At 46.5% G+C, this 23,109-nt stretch overlaps 1 protein-coding gene and 1 long non-coding RNA gene across 5 annotated transcripts in view; one reads left to right on the forward strand and one right to left on the reverse strand.

The window, feature by feature from the left end:
* The window catches only part of LOC144471439 (uncharacterized), a 193,833-nt gene that overhangs the window by 99,200 nt on the left and 71,524 nt on the right, over positions 1 to 23,109 (reverse strand). For all 3 annotated transcript variants that reach the window (XR_013494278.1, XR_013494280.1, XR_013494279.1), the window contains exon 2: positions 2,204 to 2,272. The gene's annotated coding sequence lies outside the window, so the exon portion shown is untranslated. The remainder of the gene's footprint in view (positions 1 to 2,203; positions 2,273 to 23,109) is intronic.
* LOC144471440 (uncharacterized) overlaps positions 5,782 to 23,109 on the forward strand; it is a 243,515-nt gene continuing 226,187 nt past the window's right edge. For both annotated transcript variants that reach the window (XR_013494283.1, XR_013494284.1), the window contains exon 1: positions 5,782 to 5,956. This is a non-coding gene — a long non-coding RNA (uncharacterized LOC144471440). The remainder of the gene's footprint in view (positions 5,957 to 23,109) is intronic.

Below are 23,109 nucleotides of genomic sequence, written 5' to 3' on the forward strand. Positions count from 1 at the left end.
ACCAAGACAGTTTTTCTAAACTACGCTACCATTTACATTTCCTACGTTTATGCTGTTCCCATTTGTTCGTATAACACTTACGATTCTAATAATTCATTGAATATAGACATTAATAACGTAACAATTTGTTTGAAAAATAATTCAACAATTCTGATGGTGCCGCAGAGTCGCCATTCGAGTGCAAAGAGTTAAATTATACACTTTACGAAAGTGTTGCACTTAAACAGAATATGAAGAAAATGATACATAGACGATATAATGACGGTTATTTGAACACTTTTCAGGTAGACTGTACCAGATAATTGTTTAAGAGAACATCCGTCATTCGCCAGGCATTTAAAAATAAAACCAAGAGATCGAGGGGTCCGGTAGTCTTTACTCGGCACCCGAAATGATCGAGTTTCGACATAAAAAGAGAAGTACGCGAGCTTCAGGTGGCAGCACGGCTGCCTCTCTTTAGGGATCGCAACGATAATGAAGATGATCGCGATGACGAGGGTGTACGAGCGGGTGCTACCTCGTTGCACGCTGCAATGTACACCTACTTAGGTCCTCAACGCCACGGCGCGCGGATTCGTTCACGGGCCAAGCTGTATAATGCACGCACACAGGGAGGACCGGCGCACGGTTATTATCGTGCCAGTGCAATTAAAGAAGGAAGCCTAGAAATTAGCGGGTGGCGGACGTAGGTAAGTATAGTGTCGGTCGTGGAACGAGCCACGAGAACCAGGGGGATGCCTCGTAGAGTTTACGTTGCCGGGGGAAAGAGAGAGAAAGGAAACGAGAACGAGAAAGAGAGAAGGACGGCCCTACGCTCCTTTTGAATATGCATAGGGCAAACGGCACGGGACGGGGACGAGATAAGGGCCGACTTATTTTTCCTGTCTTTCACTTCGTTCCATCCTTATTTTATTTCGGCGCTAACTGCCGACGTTTCTCGAGACTTCCGCTCGACACTCCGTACAGTGTCCTACGCGCTCCTTCTACGACGTTTGAAAATTTTCCATCCTCCGCGTAAACCTCGTAATTTTTAAAACATCATCGGAATTGGACGTCGATCCTCAGGCAAATGGTAGTGGTACTTCTGAAGAACTAACTTTGTAGTATAATATACTCGATGGAATTTCCAATGATTGTAGCTTCTGTTAAGTGTACGAGCTTTCGTTCGGTAAACGTGGAGGATGAATAAACGAACATTTTCATTGCGACTTCTGTGTTTCGGCAAGTGAAAATGATAATCGAGCGAAAATGAGATTCGAGATTGAATGCTAGCAAAGAAAATGCAAGCTATATAATGGCGGGAAAAAAATATTGCATTATACCGCGTGCAAGATGTTCACTGATGACAATGAACATGAAGTAACAATGATAATAATGGCGTTGTTAAAAATCTATAAATCTGTTAGCAAAGTGTATATTAACGACGATGCGTATGCAGCAACTATAGCAATAATAGTGACATTAAAATTCTATAATAACGAACGTAATATTAAATGTCCATTGAACTCGTAAATTATTATAAATCGGAGTTCAAGTTTGTATACAAAAGTAGATCGATCTAGGACAAGATTTATATAACATTTTTTCCTGTATTAATTAGTACAAATTAAATCTAGCAATTTTGTAATGCAACTATTCCGCTATACGATGTCTCTGATAATTCGGATAATTAAGGTTCCACTGAACTGGAAAGATTAGAAGCGTCCAACATCGCCTGCCAGGTTTTTGCTAATGATTTCTAAAGAGCGTTTCGCGTAACGCAGGGCGAAGAGGCGGGGGCCGATCTGTCACAGCGAGGAAATCGCGGCAAACCGAGGGAAATGAAAAGTTAACGGGGCGGTGAATATTTCAGGGCAGCGTGGCCGCGGTTCATTTTTCAAGGGAGCCCGGTGGCCGGGGGATTTTTCTGGGCCAAGCGTAATTCGCGGGAACAGGGGCTGCGAGACGATACGAATTAAATGAATGCCGGAGCTCGCGTTCCGCTCACAATTAAGCTCCATAAAACTGTAAGCCGCGGCGCAGCGCCCCCCTTACTCTCGCTTGCCAATGAATATTTTTATTTAATGCCCCATTAGCGGTACACCCGCCCAGACATTTACTCCTCCTCGCCGCAGTCCCACCACCGGAGCGATCGTTCGGAGCTATTTCGGGAAACAAGGAAGACAGCGAAAGAAAGGAGTTCGCGATTCTCTTGGATACTCACCAAGGTCCGGGAGAATTTCTCCGTTTCGTTTATCATCGGTTTTGGAAGCTTCGTCCTCGTCTAGGAAACCTGGAACAGAATCGAGTCGATAGTTACACCTCACCTGCTTGCAACGGCACCTGCTCGTGAAACAGCGTTCACTCGGATACGTGGGAAATTTTCATTTTGTGGCGATACATCCACGCTTTCAAATTTCAAAGCGGCTGGCAATAAGGGTTCGTTTATCATGGATCGCAGACGAGGCCCGGTTATCGGGGACTGAAACACGGTTTCCTAGCTCGTGGTCTCGAGATATAAGAGTACAGCGTCGCGGATCGGAAGTCACAAAAAACACAGCCGGGCCCACGATTAGTATGCGCCCTGTCGCGTCGCGTTTCGTCTCGTCGCGGTGCCCTGCGGGTTGTCCTTAACGCGCGGCGACGCGTTGCGCCCAGCAGAACTCACTTCCTTTTTCCCGTGATGGCCGATCAGTTAAAAAAAGAATCATGAATATGCATCGCGCAGACCCGGCTACGACCGTTTGCCGGCATTTCGCACGGACCGAGTGTCCCGGGGCACGGCGAACGCAGTTGCAGTCCGGCCTGCAGTTGTTGCAACTCACCTGCCGCCGTGCCGCAACTATGATACCGAGCCTAATCGGCCGTTCCGGGGACCTTCCGTTTTGCACCTTTCCGCCGGTCGAGGATCACGCGACTCCTCTTTTTGCATTCTGTCGATTCTCTCGACGAATTTGTCCTGCGGTGTTAAACGCAACGCGATGCCGAGAGATCGACGCGATTATGTGCAGTTTGTTCTTTTTGCATTCTGTCGATTATACAATGAATTTGTTCTTCGCCCTTAAGGCAACGAAGAAAGATCGATGTGATCGTTTAGTCGGTTTTTTAATGTATTTCTCTTTTCGTAACGTGGTAGTGAAAGATCAGTATCGTTATTTTATATTGGACGTTTTGAAGCAAAGATTTGTCGACAATTGTACATCGTTTTTAGAGCAGTAGCTAATTTTTTCAATTTTTTATTCGAATATAGGTCGTCATGGTAAGGCGAGGATTATCCTAAGTGGTCGAGTGCTTAGAACTTATTGTACAATTGTTAACACGTAACTGCTACTTCCAAAATCTATTTGTAGAATTTAAAACCTCGAGTGCCAAACACTGACACGGATGGCGCTAATGGTGCCAACTTCGCATTGCTCTAGATAAGTGCGCGGCTAAAGTAAAGAGTAGATCTGCTCATTAATTGTCGTCATAAATTTAATTCGGTTCGATGTTTAGACCAGTTCAATGCAACATCTGAAAAGTACTTGCATAGAAAAGATTTTGTCGTTTCGGAGACTTTATATGCTAATCGATATTCTCATCGCTACGGTCCTCAGGTGGACTTGGTAAGTCGATACCATATGCCTCATGCCGTGTGTGGATAGACGTTACACGGTGGCCGGCAAGGGATCTATGTAACGGGTGTAAAAAAGATCTCGCTGTTCCTCTGATATATTTGATGTACGAATGATAATAAATATATTTACACTGCTCTATGAGGGAATCGCCAGAGTTGCTCGCTCTAATCGCCCTCTCGAAAGAAGAATAAAACCTAACCAATGCTAACTTCACTGACTAGCAAATTTGGAAATATAATAATTAATTGCTACAAACATCGAAGTGACTCTCTTCAGCGAAACAAATTATCGTTTGTAATCTGTAATATGGAGTATATAATTATTTACAAGTTTACTCGTTATGTATGTAGACCGCTTAGTAGCCGTTGCGTGCGAGAAACAACAGACACGGTCTGATCCCATGTAGATACATGACCGTTGACCGATCAGAGATCATAGGTCCGCTGCTAGATGCTAACGATAGAACCGCGAGAAACTCTAGCTATTCTGCGTCTTCCGACTTAGACTGTAGAACCTAGATCATATTGCCTACATGCTTTTCTTTTTTCCAGGCGATACCGAAGGATGCGAGTGCAGCTTACCAATTAGGAATCGTCGCACTACTATTGCAGGCTAAAGGTAGGAAGAAGAGATTTCGCAACTTCTGCTATACTCTATGGACGAGAAAGTCATATCGCCTAGCCAGTTCTCGTTTTCCACGAGGTAGCGACGAATCTTGGAGCAGTTCATCGATGAGACACGATCGGTTCGTTACTAAATGGCAGAGAGAAGGCCGCGAGAGGACCGGGACAGTCGTTTGGAGGGAAAGAGGGCTCGAATGGCAAAGGGGCGGCAGCCCTCGCTAGTTGAGACTGGCTCGCGGCCTGGCAGGAAGGAAACGCGAAATAAATACAGCGTGGCAAGGGGCGAGGGTGAGGCAGCGCGGCATGCGGCGGTCTCCGGTTAGAGTCCGGGACTGGAACTGGAACTGGACGGCAGTCCGGCCAGAAAGATACATATTTTTAAATATTTTAGTCACGGTCCGCAATCGCCTCGTCACGCAGCCTTGCCACCTACTGGCTACTACCCATTACGTACCTACGTACGTTGCTAGGTACGTGCCTGGGCATCGCCGCGCCATGCCAGCCTTATGTACCTGGCTTCCACGTACGTTGCCACACACGCTACGCTATACCCGAGACTCTCTCTCTTTCTCAAAGTCGTCTTCCTTCGGGGTTCACCCTCTACGCTTTTGTTGCTCGTTTCCGTTCCCCTCTTGTTCGCGTTCCACGTTTCCACGGACGGATCGTGATCGCGTAACCAAAGGAACTCTTTGCCGGCGGGAACGTTTCCCCTAAGTTTATCGGAGGAGACACCTATCTATCGCGACGATAGACTAGCTGGACGTGATCTGCCAATCCGTCTTGTCTTCGAGAACATCTTCATTCCACGCTGTGAGCACGGCAGAATTTTTGTGGCGAACTGCCGGTTAGCAGCAGTTTCATAGAATGTAGTCTATTAGAGACATACATTCGAGGGAATAGTAAAACAGTTGACAAGGAGTATGTCGTGTTAAACGTACGATTCAAAAACCGTCTGCTTAGGTGTAAGACCTTAATGAATGGTCCGAAGTTTCTGATGAATATTTATGTAGATTCCCAGGGATACCTCATTCATACCAGAATAGGATGTATCTCAACTGGCCCGCAAATCTTCGCGCAAAAAGTGCTCTGCATCGATCGAAGTCAACAGGCATTAGGTAAAAGTCTCTTCTCCCAGCAATCGTCTCGAGACCTCGCGATCTTGTACCTCGCCTAACCACTTTTACCACGAACACATGCGATCTTCGTTCGACCGTTGTTCCTTCATTTTTAAGCGTCGGTCAGAACAAGGGACCCTCGAGCAGAGTAAATCGATCGCGGTGCCGTTGTCTCAGGTTTTGGCGAACGCGGAGTGTCGCGGATTGTTCCGGGGACTTGTACCGTTTCGAAAAGGACTCGGACCGCGAAGAATTTCTGGGAACCGAGCCCGGTAGGTCCTGGTTAGTCCAGCAGCTCGCGAGTCCGCTCGCTGCTGCCTTGACAATGAGCGATCTGGTTTTAATGAAGCGCGGCAATTATCGCGTATGCCATGGCGATGCATTATTCATCGCGGCGCGCGCGCTTATCGTCTTTTATCTATTGCCTCGATAACTCACCTAGTAAGATGTTACCGAGCGGTCTCTTTTTCTCTTGTTGCAGGATAAAGCACGTCGTTTCGGAGAAGCGTCGCCGAGCGCGACGCGCAGCGACGGTCGAGAGCCGAGAAACCCGGGACATGGCCACCGCGATTCTTTTGTCTTGCCGCTCTGCTGATCGCCGCTCCGCGACCGCACACCAACGGTGAGTGTTCGCGATTGTTTTTCACTTCGAGAACCACGTTCGGTATTCTCACGCCGGCCTGGTTAACACTGGGCCACGACACGACGTTCCTTGAAACCAAGACCCGCGTTCGACTGACGTTTAACCACGACTAACATTGGAATATACTGCCGATTGTAAGGTTTCGAGATAATCGTCGTATCGAGGTCCGATTTGGGACCGATTTTACCTCGAAGACAACTTTTAAAGGTTTCGAGATGCTTATAGTTCTTGGGACTCTTCGCACTTAAACCTTTCGCTTGCTTAGATCGCATTGTAGTTGTTTACCATTTTTAGCATCTTCTTATCACTCTTTTCTATTTCCTTTTATTATCCAGGATATTGGTCCTTTGGTGATAATAATAGTAATAATAATAATAATAATTTTATTCGTGTATAGAAGTAAAAAGCCTTTGCTATAAAAAAAATAGGTAAACGAGAAAAGATTTTGTATAACCGTCAAAAGAGTACAATAAGACCTAGCGTAATATATATTTAATAAATATATAGTAGATATAATAAACGTGTATACTACAGGAAATATAATAAATAAAAAATTGTCAGACATTTATGTAATATCGTCGTTGAAATAACAATGTAAAAGAAAGATTAACAAAAAACGGATGACAAATTTTTAAATAAGTAGACGAACAGTAATCGAGGAACAATAGTAGATTGTCTAAAATATAGATATGAAATGTAAAAATTAATTAAGAAAGAGTTATTTTCAGATTATAGTAGACACTATTCCTAACGTCTTGAACATATTGGGTTTTCGTTATTGTTAACCTCACGAAAATATCGGTCATTCTTAAACTTCTGCGTTTAGTCCATCTACGATCCTTTGCATCAGCACTAATACTTTTTCGCCAGTAGCGTTTATAATTAGTAGGGTAGTACAATCGACTTAAGCTTTTCCTATTTGTACGTACTGCAAAACGTTCGATAGCGTTCTGGTTTTACTCTAAGATGTAAATCGACAAAGTACCTGGAAAAAATGGACGAGGTATCGCGGGGATCTTTGGCGAAACAATTTCCGAGAAGCGTGAGGGGGTTGATAAACATATTTCAGGCTGCATCGATTTACCAGGCGATTCGAAAGTTGGAGCGTGCAGCGTGCGTCACGTTGTTCACGCGAACGTCGGAATGGTTGGCCGGTCGCGTTCCACCCTTTCTCGATTCAAATCGCTCGCGGGATACGTCCTCTCGAGGTCTCATTATACGAGCGAAACGCCGCGTCACCGCGTGTCCGCCGCGTTTATCCGAAACCGCGCGTTTAATTAAAACTCGACCGCGGCGATCACGATGAAAAATTAATTCGGTCACGTAACCGTGTAAAACGCGGCGATCGCCGTTGCATCACCGCCGCTAATTATTACAACGAGCGCAGAAATTCGCCCGGTGGAAATCGTGTCCGCAGCGAGGGGGTCGCGTTCCGCGTTTCGCGAGCAGGCATAAATATTAAACGCCGCTCGGTTCGGCCGCGTCGTTTATACGCGGCATGTAAATCGAGGGGGTATCAAAAAATCACTTGAAAGGGAAGCACGGAGCTCGGAGCGTCCGTCTCCCTCGAATTCAGCGTTCTCCTAATTATCGAACGGAGGCAGCGAGCAGACAAAAAGATCGGCAGCGATCGAAACAATGGCCCGGTGCGCGGCGGATCTGGCCGCTTGCGGTGAGCCGGCGTGACCTTATAAGCGGCGCGCCGCGGCGCGGCGAGCGGATTCGAGCGGCAAAAAGGAGCGAGAAATCGCGAGAAACGCCGTCCCGAGAATGGAAAGTGAAAATCTCGGGTGGCGAGGACGCGGATCCCTTCTTAAGCGGGCTGGATCTTGCACGGATTCCGGGAACGGCCGCGAGCGCGCGCGGGAGACACCGACCTGACGCGAATTTAACGAGCAGACACTCGCGCGCGCGCGCGATCGGCTCTCGAGGGCTGGGGAACTGCTAGCCGAGGCTCGGGGGTCTGAGAGTCGGGGGCGGCTGCCGAAAGCCAGTCGAAAGACGCGGCCAGGCTCGCGGAGACGAGGGTGGCCGCGGAAGAACCTGCCGCAAGAGTCGAAAGAGGGTGGCCGGGGTGGAGAAATGAAGGCAGCGTGGCTGGAAAAATGCGGGCCTCCGTCTCCCCGCATACATTTCCATACATCAGCCCCGTCCAAGTTGAGCCGTAGCGAGCGAAAGACCGACCGACCGACCGGTCGAGCCGCCGTCTCGACTCGAACCGAGTCGAGTTGAATCGAGTCGAGACGAGACGAGTCGAGTCGAGGCGACTCGAGGCGAGGCGAGGCGAGGCGGTTCGCCGCGCCGGCTGCTCCGAGACTGACGACCGCGGGGAGAAAAGAAGGACCGCTGCCTGGATAAGGGGAACCAACGGAATAAATCCAACTAATTAGACGAGGAAAAACCGCGGATTAATTACCCGTCGCCTTCGCCTTCGCCTCTTCTTGTTGCCGCTGTGCCGTCGGTCCTCGCCCTCCTTCCGGTCGGCCCGGCCGGGGAAAACGATTTTTCATCGCCGTCGCCTGCGAATTTTGGACACGTCCGCGGGACCATCCTCGGTTCAACCTCGGTTTTATAGACTCGGAGGTTGTCTGTTTCGGGAGATGATTTTGCTTGCTTGCGATTTTTATGTAATACAGTGGCACCTCGATTATCTGGTTCTCCACATCAAATTTTTCTACAGTCCATATATGTTTCACACGTAATCGGTTCGATCTAAGACAGCCCGTATGAAATTTAATTTATTGGATAAATTAATAAAGACGCAAAAGGTACTGTAATTTAAATTCATTTTAAATTAGAACTTAATGTATTCACATACCCGTATTAACAACCATTTCTGCAATAAGAAAAATAAAACGTAATTAATGTTGAATGGCAGAGAATTTATGAATTGAGTATCAGTTTATAAAGACTTGTTTGGTTGTCAATACGTCGATCACTGTTATCATCACATTGTTCACACACAGTGTAACGTCCTTGTACATAAAACAATGATCTGCAATGATTCTTTTGGATGAACGTTGGTATCACTCTGCTTACGTCAGATAATCAAGGTTGTAGTGTAGAAGCAGTGGAAGCTTGTCTTTAGTTTTCGATTTCTTAGAAAATTGACTTGTTCGGAAGTATTAGTCGCCGTTTTTATTGACTTTTATTTATGGGAAAATGATAATGCCACATTTGTACCATCATCAGGCAATCACTAGTGAGTAGATATCTAGACAATAATGAAGGAAACTATGAAAAATAGAGAAAGCGATTAGGAAAAAGACAAGTCTAAAGTTTTATTACAAACAGAACCAAAGTTTGTGCTACTGAAGAAATGGTACCTTAACAGACAGCTGGAAAATTCCTTTATCTTACGGGATTCCAAAAAATGTAATCAGTTTGTTGTAATAGATCAGCAATTTTTCACCCAGAATTCTTATAACTACAAGTCTTCCAGACCGTGTGTAGGCTTCATCCGCCCCATCTCACATGATCCCTCATTTTCGCAGGAGATCCCGCTACAAGTAAAACGTTGACTGCAGAACTAAAGTAGACCCTTCCATCTTGAAGATATTTCAATCGGTGCGGGACAGGGCTAATCTACTTCTTGGCCGTGCCCAAACGTGGATCGCCACTGCGCGGGAGAAAAAGGTTTTCCTTGCGCTCCGACTCGGCAAATACCGAAAGCAAAAGTAGGATGACGTTTGGTAGGGGGCTGGCAGAGTGTTGGAGGGTTCGAAGGTTCGAGGGTTCCGCGTGGCTTCCGTGAAGGCGCGTTTCAGCGTTTCGGTGCAGGGTGCAGACGCGCACAGAGCTAGATAGATAGATAAAGAGAGAAAGAGAGAGAGAGGGAGAAAGAGAGAGATGCTGCTCGCTCTTCCCGCGATTGCCGAGTGTTTGCGAGCGGTTCGAAAGCTCTCGGGTTCCAGGAAGCCGCGCGGGAGACGCCAGCAGCGGAACGATGGAAGCCTGAAATGCAGATTTCGCGCGACTCTCGAGCCTCGAAAGCGTCTCCGGCGTCCCTGCTTACCTATCTCCCTGGTTGCTCCGCTCTCACGCCTCTCCGCGGCGATCCCTCCGCCCTTTTCGCTCGACTTCACCGTGTTCCGTCTCTCTGCTCTCTCCCTCTCTTTCGTCCCATCTTTCACCGGCGCACCTTCTTTCCTCGCTCCGACGCTTCTCTCGCCGCTTGGCTCGGATTTACTTAGCGCTTAGAGTCACTTTACACCTTTCACGGATGGGGATCGCGGCGCGGCGCGGCACGGCGCGGCTCCTCGAGATCGATCATGCTCGAAGGGACGCCTAGGGATCGGTAGCAAAATAGGCGATCGCCTCGCTACGAGAGAAAGGATAGCGCGGAGACCGGCCTCGGTGATCGATGGCGCTGGGCGTTATCTTGGCCACCCCCGCTCTGTCCCGCGGTAATTCATCATCTAGCTCTGTTTTTCACTTACTTTATATGCAACATATTCAGTAATTTTTATTCAGTCGAGCGGAGAGCACCCTCCGAGCGCGGGCCGGCTCGTAAAACAACGGGTCCAGCCAGCCGGCTTGGCCGGCGCGGCTGGCTCGGCTAGCGCGGCGTGGGCAGATGGCCGCGAGAGACGCTCGGAAAACCAGCACAGGACGATGCTCGGCGTCTACAGTCCGCGAGCTAGGTCCGAGGGGTTACGCAACTCGCACTCTATATGCTAAAGAATCTCGATATGGAGATACAGCCGGCCGGACTCATCCCCGGGACCGGTCAGTTTGATTTATTGGCTCGAAATCGGTCTCGCTAAATTTCTGCGGAAAATATGCTGTCCCGGACCGTCGCTCCCATCCCTGTTTTCCACCGGCATTTCCATAAAATGAATTATTAGACCCGCCGCCCGGGATACGTCCGACGAGGCCGGCCCCCGATCCTCCGAGGCATCGGTCTTCGTCTTCGACGGGGCGCGGGGGGCCGCTTCGATCCTCTTCGAGACTTTCTGGCGCGTCGCGAACAAAGTCATCTACTGCGAAACTATCGGACCGATGAAAACTTCTACGAACCGACTACGAAAAATTTCTCCGGATTCGAAGACGATCATCTACTGCTCGCAGCGTCGGTTGTGCACAGGATACCATTGCGCCAACTATTTTTAGTTTAACGCGTCGACTGCCGGGTCGGCTACAGTTTACTAGGTCGGTCAGCTTGCAGAAGTTCTAAAATATTATTCTATGGTGAATTTTAACTTTCCAGTTTCTGTTACATTAATAAAATCACTTAGACTTTATAGTAATTGTTGGGGTTGATTTTCAACACTTTATGAGCTAGAAAACGTTTATACAGTTGTTAACTTTTCCAAAGTTAGACTTTTTCAAAGTTATAGTAGTGGAAATTGTTTGAGAAAAAGGACAGGAATTTATATATTCGATTCTAGAAACATTCTTGACTTGTGCGTGTTTTATTTATGTTATGTGTGAAGAAAATCAGATTTTTTTCATTACGAGAAGCAATAAGTATTATCGTAATATGCTACTATAATATACAATAGTATTGTTTAGGTAAATGTTCTGTTACTTGATAACTTAGAGTCAAGTTAATAACTTTATAATCTATTTCACTTATCCTTTCGACATTTTGGCACAAAATTTACGAAAACGTAATTTGCTCTATGCCTCTGTTCCGACTGCAAAGGGTTAAACCGTCCCCGAATTGAGCCCGCAGTATGCCGCAGTTAATTTTCACCGTAGTCATTGGATGGTATAACGAGTGCCAAGCAGTTTTCAGAGCAGAAAAGAGTGATCGTAATCGGCGAGGGGAACGGGTGGCACTCGGTTTCGGCGTTTTTCCGGCGTCGGTGACGGTTACAGTCACGGTCGTTCTCAGCTCGTGTCACCCTTTGGCGTCGGCCTGTAAAAGCATCTGACGCACACGCCGTCCCATCGGGTTAGCCGTGGGCCCTGGGCCCGGGACCCGGGTCTCGCCGCTCTTTAGATCGTATCGCGGAGGTCACGGTGCTTATGTACCGGCCGCTAACATATTTTTAAGTACCGGCGATACCGTCTACCAGCGGGACCGGACACGGACACGGCCACGGCCGCCAAACCGAACGATACGATAGACGACACCGTGGGCACCGGCCTTTCATACGCACCCTGGCTGCACACGCTACGCGCCTCTCGCGAGCGGGACGGCACCTGTCGCGCAAGGTGTTCTCCCAAACTCCTTGCCATAACGTCGGCAACGGATCCTCGGGCGAGGAAAACGTTCCCTCTGTAAGGTCTTTGATACAAGTTCATCCTGCGATCCGGAGGATAAGTCGCCGTAAAGATAATCGCTTCGATAGCCCACTTCTACAGAAGGCAGCGGTGCTTTATCCGCTATACATTGTGTTCAAAACGTATCCGCAATTTGTATACGGAACATTAGGTACTTATTTATTCGTCGCTGTTTATTTCGTTGCCTGTCCCAGGCTTCGACACATTTTTCAAACGAAGGAAACGGTGTAGCCTGCGATACTTTCTGTGAATTCTCTTTTGCAGATCCTAGCAGATGTAAACAGTTTTTAAGACACAGTAACTGTTTTGACATTGAACTAAATGATTTGAAGTATTTATAGACGTTAAAGACGTTTCGTTTGCGGTTCGATGATTAATATACTCTCTTATTAATTATTCTACTAATCTCGTTTTTTAACTCATTATCTGCAACTGTGGCGAAAATGATCGAAGATCGTTGACATGTATGTATCTAGTAGAAATTGGTAGAAGAAATTTTATTAGAAGTGCAAAAATTAAGACAAATTGTTTGCGCGATGGTTTATTTTATTTTAAAAATTACAGAATACAGTTCAGATCGGCTGACACATAAACAGCTGCTGGAATCGAACTTGTAAGCGTCACAACTCAATAGACGTGGGAAAAAATAGATTTTTGAAATAGCAAATAGTCTATAAATATTTTTCTCTTCTCGTGTAACACAGAATATATTTTTTTTTTAAATAACAGTTAGACATGGAATAGTATTTCAAATATATTTGATTACATCACACGTAATTACTGTTTCAAGGACAGATTATCTGCAAAATTTTATGTTACGCGAGAAGATCAAAATATTTACGGCATATCTACCGTTTTAAAAATCTATTTTTCCACAATCCTGCAACTACGCGCCTAAAAAATTACTTAGCTACACAAAATTGTTTTGACACGCGCTGCAGGATTTTAGGACGAAAAATATTGGGTACCCTTTTTACATAATGTAAAAACGCCATAAAAGGTAAACTGGAATGATCTCTCGTCGCATCCGCAGGGTCTACTTCAATATCATTAACTTCTGGCTTTCTTCTCAAATAAAGTGTGCCTTGTTCCACTATCCAACAGTTTGCTCCGCGATATTCAGACATTGGATTGAATATAATAAACATGAATATTCTTCGCCATTGTTCCGCGCTTATGAATATTGAACTCTAAATGTAAACTCGTCGGATGAACATAGTCATTTTCCTGTTAGAAAATTACTAAAGATAAACTGATTCTTGTTGGCCTTTGTTCGAGCAAGAGTGTAAAATACGTAGACTTTATGAAATATTTATAAAATCCCTCGGGAACGGTCTCTAAAATCAATTAAGCAAGATTCTGTTGTTAATACGGTGTGTCTTATGCAAACTCCCGGATTATCTTGCAATGAATAGTGATACTTCTGTCGTGGTACCTCGCAGAGGTGTGACACGTGCATCGTCTTTCTCCCGCGTCGATCTGACACATTTTCCACAGATTCTGAATAAATAGCATCTTCCGCTCGACGTTTCGGTACATCTAAAAAACGATAATTATCGGCTTCCCATGGCACTGATTTCTCAGACAAATTAAGGTTTCAAATTTTGCGAATTTTATCATTTAATTTTTCGAAGGCCAATATATTGGCTCCAATTATGAAATAATTACATATTATAATTTATAATATTATATAATATACAAATTTTTAGGATAAAACCGCTGACTCATATGAAAAAACTTGTTGGATCTCTACGAGCTAACTCTTTGCAGTTGGAGCCATTTCAACTAGAAATCGAAAATAGTTTTTCTGATCTATAGTAATCTATATATCCCATGACATTCTATACGTGTGATATTGAATTTGGTGACTCATGCATTACATTTATAACAGTGCCTTAAATATAAACTTTGATAATGTTAAAATTATTTTGAAACGTGATATAACAATTTAGAGCCAGCACTCGACTGCAGGGGGTTACTTTAACGAGATCTCGAACAATTCTGAATAACGCATTAGCTCCTCGTTGCACAGATTTTCGAGAGTAGTAACAGATAGCCGATAAATATCGCGCAGCAACGACCATAACCGTAGTCGGTGACACAACCGGCTTGCAATGTTATCGGCGACGAGAAACGGCAGTCACCGAGAGGCGTGATCGATCTCGAGTAACGAGTGCACTGTTCTTAACAGGCAAAGAATCGCGTTTCGATTCTTAATCCCCCGAACGGTCGTAAAATCGCGCGGCAGTAAAGCGCGCCTATAAACTCTCGAGGACCTTTCCATTAGGGATAGAACCGCCGGAGGACGTAAACCGGAAGTTTTTCACCGGCAACGGTTCTTCCGCTGTTATCGTTCGAGGAATAAAGAAGGAGCGCTGCTCCGAAGGATGGAGGTCGATAAATCTGCCTCGTTGCTCGTTTTAGACTCCGACGGCGTTGATTCGGTCGACCACCGGAGTAGATTCGCGAGGATAGAGGAACTATCCGCGATCGCGCGCCTCGCCATTGCCGCGCCGTTCGTCTCGTGGGAATCAGCTGGTCGCGTGCAAAAGCGAAAAGAAAGCACGCCGAGTGGTCGGCGGTCCGGTGCGCGCAGGTGAAACCGCACTGCGAGGAGGAGCAGGTGGACCAACCGATCTTCGGCGTGTGCCACGAGGATCGGGCTGACCTCGAGAACCGCGGCAATCGGAGAGATTCCCCAGGTGCAGCTGCGCTTTATCGTACACCGAGCGGACGCAGAACCGTAGAAACGGCTGCGAGCGGAACGCCGAGCGGAAAATCAATTATGCGGCTCGGAACGCCGGATAGAACGCCGGATAGAATGCCGGATAGATCGCTGAGATCCGATCGATCCGTTCGTTTATCGCGTTCCTCGCTAAACAGTATAATCAGTCATGCGCTCCTCTTTTTGTCTCTTCGAGCTGGCTCATCTGGACTGCGGATCTCCAGTTATAGAATCCAGGAATTTACTGCGGCTCTTCGCGCGGTTATAGGAAACATAATTTTATGGAATAGCTGAAAAGCTCTATGTCCCAGGAAGATAATGATAGGTTGCTGCTATAAACACTATTATTCGGACTGATTTTTATTCGCGTATAGACTCGTAAAGTTATAAAACACAAATAAAGAACTGGAATCTCGAGTGTTAACGAACATTATTATTATGGTCTCCTACATTTGTTTGGAAGGTGTGCTCCGGATAGCTGAATGTATGTTTTTCTCCGTTTGATTATCAATTAACTAGGTGCAGTTTATGTAGACTGAACGCTAAAGGAATCTAGTAAATAACGCAATAGTAATTATCGCGCTATTTTGGGAACCCGTTTGATATAAAATATAAAAAAGCTGTGGGATTCTATTTTGACTAGAATATTATTTTCTTCTAGTTTCGATTTTCATAAAATGATTTCCATTTTCAATTCTGTCGCAGATGTTTGTGTAAAATTTTCTGCATCATTTTTTATGACTCACAGTATTCTAGTACATACATAGCAAAGCTTGAGGAATTATGAAAGAATTAGAATAGTCACAGAGACTATACTATTCGACGATTGCAGATCAGGTTTATCTTTGAACTCGAGTGGCGGCGCTAAAAATAAGGTAATATTTAAAATTGACATACCATAATTCATAGCAATGTCACTGCAAAGAGTTCGGTGCTGCATCTCCAGCAATAAATAAAATCGATATCATTTTATCAGTACAAAGTCTCAAACAAACATAAGTTTGACGACGTTAATCATTACCAAAATTGACAAGGTATGATAAAAAATTAGACTCGTGAGGTAATACTATACTACTCGAAAGATACTGACCAGGTTAACCTTTATGTGCGATACCTCTAAAAACAGATACAATCGATCATGATTTATCAATACAGCGTGTCAAACAAAGAAAAACTTTAACAGTTGCAGACCAGGTTTACCTCGAAGAGTATCACTTTAATCACAAATTTCAATCAATCTCACTTTATCAATACAATGTTCCAATCAAGCAAAAATTATCAACTTGGAATATTGCCAAAATTTAAACACAAGGAATAATGAAAATCGATACCGGTCAGACAGCCTATACTACTCAAAGTTTGCGTACCAGGTCCAGCTCGAAGGAGGCATCGGCCGCTCTACCAGCGAAGGCTTAAAATCGTGTCTTATCGCAAGGTCGCTTCAGGATTCCCAGGATAAGGGATCCAGGAGAGCATGGTTGGGATTCCTACGTTATCGCTGGCGTCGGAGGAGAGGAGGAAGCGTGGGTGGCCCAGAGAAACGAACCCGTGGAGGGCAAGAGTAGATCCCTGCAGCGCTCGAGCTTGCGGTCGGAATGGCGGAGCTTTAGCGAGCAGCAGCGCCTTGCCTTGGCAACTTCCGGCAGCTGACTTCCCCGCGGACCTAGCCCCGGAACTCTGGTTCCGGGGCAAGTGGCGCGACAGCCACGAGATCCCTTCCTTATCGGCGCTCCCAGGAACCTTTCTTCTCGTCCTCTTCGTTTTTTCTTGCCCCGCCGTCTTTCTCCCTCTCGTTCCTCGGCGGCGGTTTCCCTCTTCTCTTTTTCGCCGGTTCGGTAGATCGAAGGGGCAACAGGGGGCTAGGGAGGAGACGGGGAGGAAGTCGTCGACCGGCGTCATAAGGAGATATCGCGCACGATACCCGGTTACCGCACACGGCTGCCGTGTAACCCGTTAACGCACCGCCAATGTGTGCCGCTGTCGTACCAATTAATCGCCGGGAGATCCTTATCGCCATGGGATGTTTTCAGTCACGGCCTGCACTTTCCGCGCTCTGACTTCCTCGTCCCGATGCCCCGTTCCGCGTCCGCCAGCCTCTACGTGCTGCCGCCGATAGACGCGTCTACACGCATACCGCGCTCTTCGTTAATCCGTGCGATCGCAGGAAATTGGCGTTACTGGAAAAGTCGAGCGCGTTCGGTAACGGTAGCCGCCGACGCCGACGCCGCGTCGTCGTCCGTCTCCCACGGACCGTGCAACAAGAACAACCGCGCAACGAAATTCGTTTTCGATTAGTCGTGTGAGACCCGCGGGACGCATCCTGTTCGATAAACGAGCTTTATCCTTGATTCGGTTGCTTTCAGCCCGACTTCATGACGAATGTTCTTGATCGGAACGTTTTCCACATGGATCGGGCCTTCTGCAGCCCTTTCCACGCCCGATGACGTACAAGAGATGTTACCATCTTGACTACGAGATCCTAGCGTAGCTTTTTTTCTTGCAGCTTTGAGTCAGCGATTCTGTCATCGGTTGTTTAAGATTATAAGGTAGCGGGAGGGGTGGGTTACTATGGGGTGACCATCAATTGCCGTGCTTCTAGTTTGTCTTCCAGCGTATAATTAACTTTATATTTATTAAATAAGGCATACTAAATATTTGTCGTTGATAAATAAAAATAAAAGATTAAAGAATTGTTAACTATGCAGTTAATTGTGCATGGAAACAAACGAAAAGCATAGTGTCGCGTTGAATGTGTCCGGGTTGCGAATGCTGAGTTCCAGAGGATCTTCGTTACAAAATGTCTTCGCCAGCCAGATTCCACGATCTTTCTTCATTGATTCGTTGCAATGTTTCCAGCGGGACTGATCCATGCACGTACAAAATCGTCCGGATAGTTCATCTCGTTTCTAAGATGCTGCGAAACGCAAAACAAAAGTACCAATTCCCAAGATCCCGTTTTCCACCACGTGCATCGAACGATTCCTGCGCTAGCAGCTCCAGTAATTAAAGTCGCGATAATCCCAAGTACATGTCCCGTGCCGCAAAAAAAGCTGAAGACATTTTCCGAGTGTATTCATGCATCCTGCACGTGCACAGGAGCCTCCGCGAAGAGGTCATCGTTTGAGTGGTTACGGCAACCCGTGCAGGCAGAAACAACCGAAATATACTCGGTGATTAACATACAATCGGTTTATTGGTTTCTCGTCCGGGTTCCCAGCGATCGTTAACCCTTGGACGTCTAGCGAAACAGCTGCCGCGTGTTTTTCGCGTTTCGTTCTGGACTCCGGCGGTGTGTACACCGGTCACGATGTAGGCTCGCTGCGGCGTATTTCGGGCAGTGAGAGCAGCATGAGAGAGTCCGATCCCTGGGAACGTCGTTTTGTATTCCGCGTAAGCGCCGAGTAAGCGCGACCTCCCTGTGTGTGAATGAAATTCAAGGTAGGTCGTCGGTCAGTCCGCCGCGCCGCGCCGCGCCGCGCCGGGTCGGACGAGATCTCTCGCTTGTCCTTGTCCCCGCTGTTACGCGTCGTCGGCGTCGTAGTCGACGTCGTGGTCGCCGCCGCCGTCGCCGTCGCCGTCGCCGTCGTCGTCGGGAACGCGGATCGTCGAGGACGGGATCGATACAGCCACGTGTTCCAGCTATACGTGCGAGAACGTGGGAAGATGTCGCGGGCTAAATCGGCGGCGATCAATGTCGTCGCGGGAACCTAAGAGACACCGGGTTCTCGTCGTCCCTCTTTCAATCGATCTACAAACTCCTTTCATGGACTGTTCTATATGCTTCCATAAAGAAATTCATCAAATAGTTTCTCACAGACACGTTTCAATAATCTTAGAAATTGCAATAGAGAATAGTAATTCCGACTGGTTTGATATTTCTAATTGTACCTAGTGTTAACAATTACATGTTATATTCTTTGCAGGTATATATTTATTCACAACTAAATCGTGGATTTTTATGCGATTGTAGCGCGTTCAAATTTGGAAAGTGTAGGAAAATGCACATATGCAGGAACTGATTATATTTATATCTGTCGCAACGAATCATATAGACAATGCACAACATTTTTGCATTTTTCCGGCGTCTGCAAAATATGCAATGAACTTGAGAAGTTGTGAAATAATTCAGCGACCTATTAATAACAGAAAAGTGTTGGAGTTAAAGAGGGCTATTCATTCAATTGAATCATGTGGATGAAAAAAGGATGAGCCGACTTTGAGGCAACTTGATAGTATCTGAAGCCATTTCAATTACAACAGGAATATATTTTTATAACATATTTAGATTAAACGTATTTCTATACAAGCATGAACATTACAGTCTCAGGTTAAGACGCTAACTAACGAATACAACAGTCTAAAACAAACCGTGCCTTTTCCTCAATTTATTCAAGTCATTAAACAAAGAAATGCAATTTTCTTTAATTTCTGTTCCTTACAAACGATTTAAGAATTTATAATCTTGTAAGTTATTTTAAGTTTGGTATCCGGCAATAATTTCTTCGAAGAAAAAGAAATTATTTATTGTGCAGTTAAACATCGGCAAGAAGGGAACAGAATTTCATTCTTACTTCAAATTCTAGAACAACCATCATAATAAACGGATTACTTCTAAAAAATCTTCATCATGAATCAGACTCGTCAAAGTACGTCAGAGCGTCAACACCTACCCGACGAAGAAAGAATTTCATTTCTGTTTCTTCCGTGATCGACGAAAGTAATCTAAACACATTTCGCCATCAGCGCGGCGATTATCGCCGACCCGCGCCAGAAATAGCGATCGTAAAAATGCGGCGCATGGTTTCCTTTAGCCCAAGGTTAACGACAAACGACCCAAATATCTTGATCACCGGTGAACAGGTGATTATTCCGGAGATCGCGTATTCGAATCCGAACAGACTTCCGGCGCTCGAGGCAGTAATCCATCGACAGGGAATATCATCGGCGGAGGGAATGGTAGTCGGTCTGCGGCGGTGGAAAATCCGGTGGGGCGGTTGCCACGGATTGCAAACCGTCGAGAGGGTGGCTATAGAGGAAGCTGGAGACAGCGAGAAAAGGGGGGAGCGAAGGGGTTCGTCGAAGAAGCGAGCGGATGCACCGATAGAGCTACGGCTGTGGCGAGAGCGGGAAAAAGCGAAAGAGGGAGTCGACGGAGAGAGGAGCAAGATAATGGAAGAGAGAGAGAGAGAGAAAGAGAGAAATAAAGAGAGAGAGGGAGAGAGAGAGAGAGAGGGGAAAGGGAAAGGAGAGAGAAATGGAGAAAGATAGAGAGAGAAATAGAAAGAGAGCGAGAAAGAGAGAGAAAGGGTGGAAGGGGATGAGCTGAGCGGAGAGAGAACAGGAGGAAGCAGCGGGTGATTGATTTTTGTCGTGGCTTTGCCTGACGCTATCCGTTATATCCGCGATTGTGCGGACCTGCAGGGGGACTCCCGGTGGCGGGTTCGCGCGGTGAAGCGACGACGGCGGGCGTCGCGGCGCCGTCCACCGATTGGCGGTTGCCGTCCCCAGGGGGCGGCGCTAATCACCAGACCGTGCAGCACCGTGAGTCTCTCTGCTGCACTCGCCTCGAAAGCACTCTACCGTGCATCGGTGGCTCCGATCTATATACACCCGACCACCACTACCACCAGCAACCACCACCACCACCACCACCACGACCACCACTACCACCAGTAGCATCGTCGTCGTCGAGTCTCGTCGTCGGCCACCAGTACCACCACCGTGTCCACCACCATCCTCGCAAACCACCACCACGCGCGACTGACCTCTACCTACTACCTACTGTGCGTACGGTTCTCGGACACACAGGGGGACCGCGCGTCGTCCGTCGTCCTCGCGACCGCGCGACCGCGCACACCCTCCGCCAACCCAACAGGATGTAAACCGACGACTATGACGACGGGAAATGGAATCGCCCCGTCCCTACCCCCTCGTCCTCGTCCTCGTACTCGTGCTCCTACCTCGTCTCGTCCTTCCACGGCATCCTAGCCGCCTGACTCGCAGGCGGAAAGAAAGAGGAATGGCGTTGCCGTGCCAGAAACGCGAGCTCGAAGTCCATTTTTTAGGGGACCCGATCGATAGGTACCCCTCGCAGATCACCGAGATTATCATCTATTGCCGGTAATTCCGGATGCGTGCATCCTGCGGCTCGAGCATCCTTGGAAACACGAGACCGAGTGTAGGAAGGATAGGTCGAATTCGCTCCTGAAGCGTTCGTTGAAATCCTCTCTTGGGTATTTTTTGATGATTCGGTTGTGAAATGTTTCGGCTCTTAGACGGGTTTAGGGAACGCGACGCCGCGGTAACTGTTCAAATTAGTCCGACGAAGTTAGAAATGATAAGTCGGACTACTTCGGTGAATACTACACGAAGGCTGAATATTTATCGTGACCGATTATCACTTTTCAGTTTGATCGATTACGAAGGACTCCGGGAATGATAATTACGATTTGCATCGCTATCGTTGACCTCTGTGCTGTCTTTCGTATCACAGAAAAACAAAGGTTCTCGTCGAGCATTGGGACCGCATCACTTCCAAAGTGACTTATAGACTTCGCGATAAGATACGCGAATAAATTAACCATTTAACGTTTAACTTTACCTCGCGAAGTTTGATCGCTTAACAGTATTTTGACAAACAAAGCATCTATATTTTACTCGGGTTTCTTTTGAACGCAGTACAATGGAAATACTTCAGCAAATGTATTACTTGAGACGCATATAATTAGGCTAGGGATTCCTAAGCAAAATAGAAAAAATGTCCACATTAGTTGCAAAATACATTAAATACAAATAAATTATTCTGTCGAGTTAAAAATAATACAACCGTAATTTTAAGTTTTTTACATGTTTTTTACTATTTTGCATTCGAGTTTACTTATTCCAGTCGTGAATGCATAAAATCCACAGTCTGGAGACAATGTTAAAAACTGTACAAACCGTGACTGTACAAAGTCTTATTATTTTAATAAACTAATACGGAGCAATCACTGTAAGTATTCGGTATTTCCGGACAGTAGCATTAAACTGTATAATCGCGTAAGTAATAGTTAACTGGTTTTATCACCGGTGACATCCGGAATAAATTATACAATCCGTATTTACATAAAATACCAGAATTCTCGTAAACAAAGTAAATAGAGGTTTGTTAATTTTCCAAAGCCATAAATAGTATTACTTTTATCAATATAAGACATCATTATCGCGTATTTACTAGTTAACAGTTATTACCAGCGGCGACATTGGCTATAAATTATACGATTCATGATTATACGGAATACCAAGAATTTGCGTAAGCGACACGAATACAGTCTTGTTGGTTTTCTAAGGTAATATTAGAGCAGTCAGTTTTTGCTGTCGATATAAAACAGCATTCCGCGTATCCAATATCTAACTGTTATTGCCACCAGAGATGTTAACGACAAATTATATCATCCATATTTATATGAAATACCAAGAATTTGCATAATCTAAATAAACGCAGTCTCGTTGCCTTTCTAAGGCGACACAAAGTAGTCGCGTAACTACCAGCTAACCGTTATTGCGACCGAGTGACATTCGCCATGAATTCACTGCTGCGTTCTTACAAAAAAGATATATAAAGAATTCGCGGAGCGTTGAACGGCAACGCGTAATTAAAACACGGTAGATGGTTCGTAGGCGCGCGTAGCGCAGCGGTGCGAATTAGCGATCGAAATGGCCGGGAATAATTCTCGGCGATCGTTCGGGCCGGTGTACGGTCGGTCATGGTCGAAAAATCAGCCGGCGCGGCGGAACAGGTTAAAGGGCAGTGGTCGGGAAACGGTTAACGTGGTCCGCGGCTAATTCGATCCGGCGGGAGGAACAAGGATCGCGGCGGGTATCGGTTTCTGGGGTTCGTGCGGCGGGTTACGTGGAATCGTCGGCCGGTTGCTCTCGGTAATTTACGATCGCGGCCATCATCGGAGGGGCCCGGCCGAGAGAGCGCGGAACTCGACTCCCACGTTCGCTCGCGATCGAACGTCAGATTGAAACCGCGGATTTCTCAGCGTGCGCATCCCTGCTATCTCGCATCTTATCTCGCGTATCGGGCCGGTGTCGACTGTTAGAGATGCTCGCTTCACCCGCGTTTTATTCCCACCAATCGTCCTGGCTGCGCGAGCCCCATCCTTCGAATAACATCCCCCTTCGTTTCCGC

The sequence above is a fragment of the Augochlora pura genome, chromosome 6 (genome assembly GCF_028453695.1).
Source record: "Augochlora pura isolate Apur16 chromosome 6, APUR_v2.2.1, whole genome shotgun sequence".
In the NCBI taxonomy this organism is placed as follows: Eukaryota; Metazoa; Arthropoda; class Insecta; order Hymenoptera; family Halictidae; genus Augochlora; species Augochlora pura.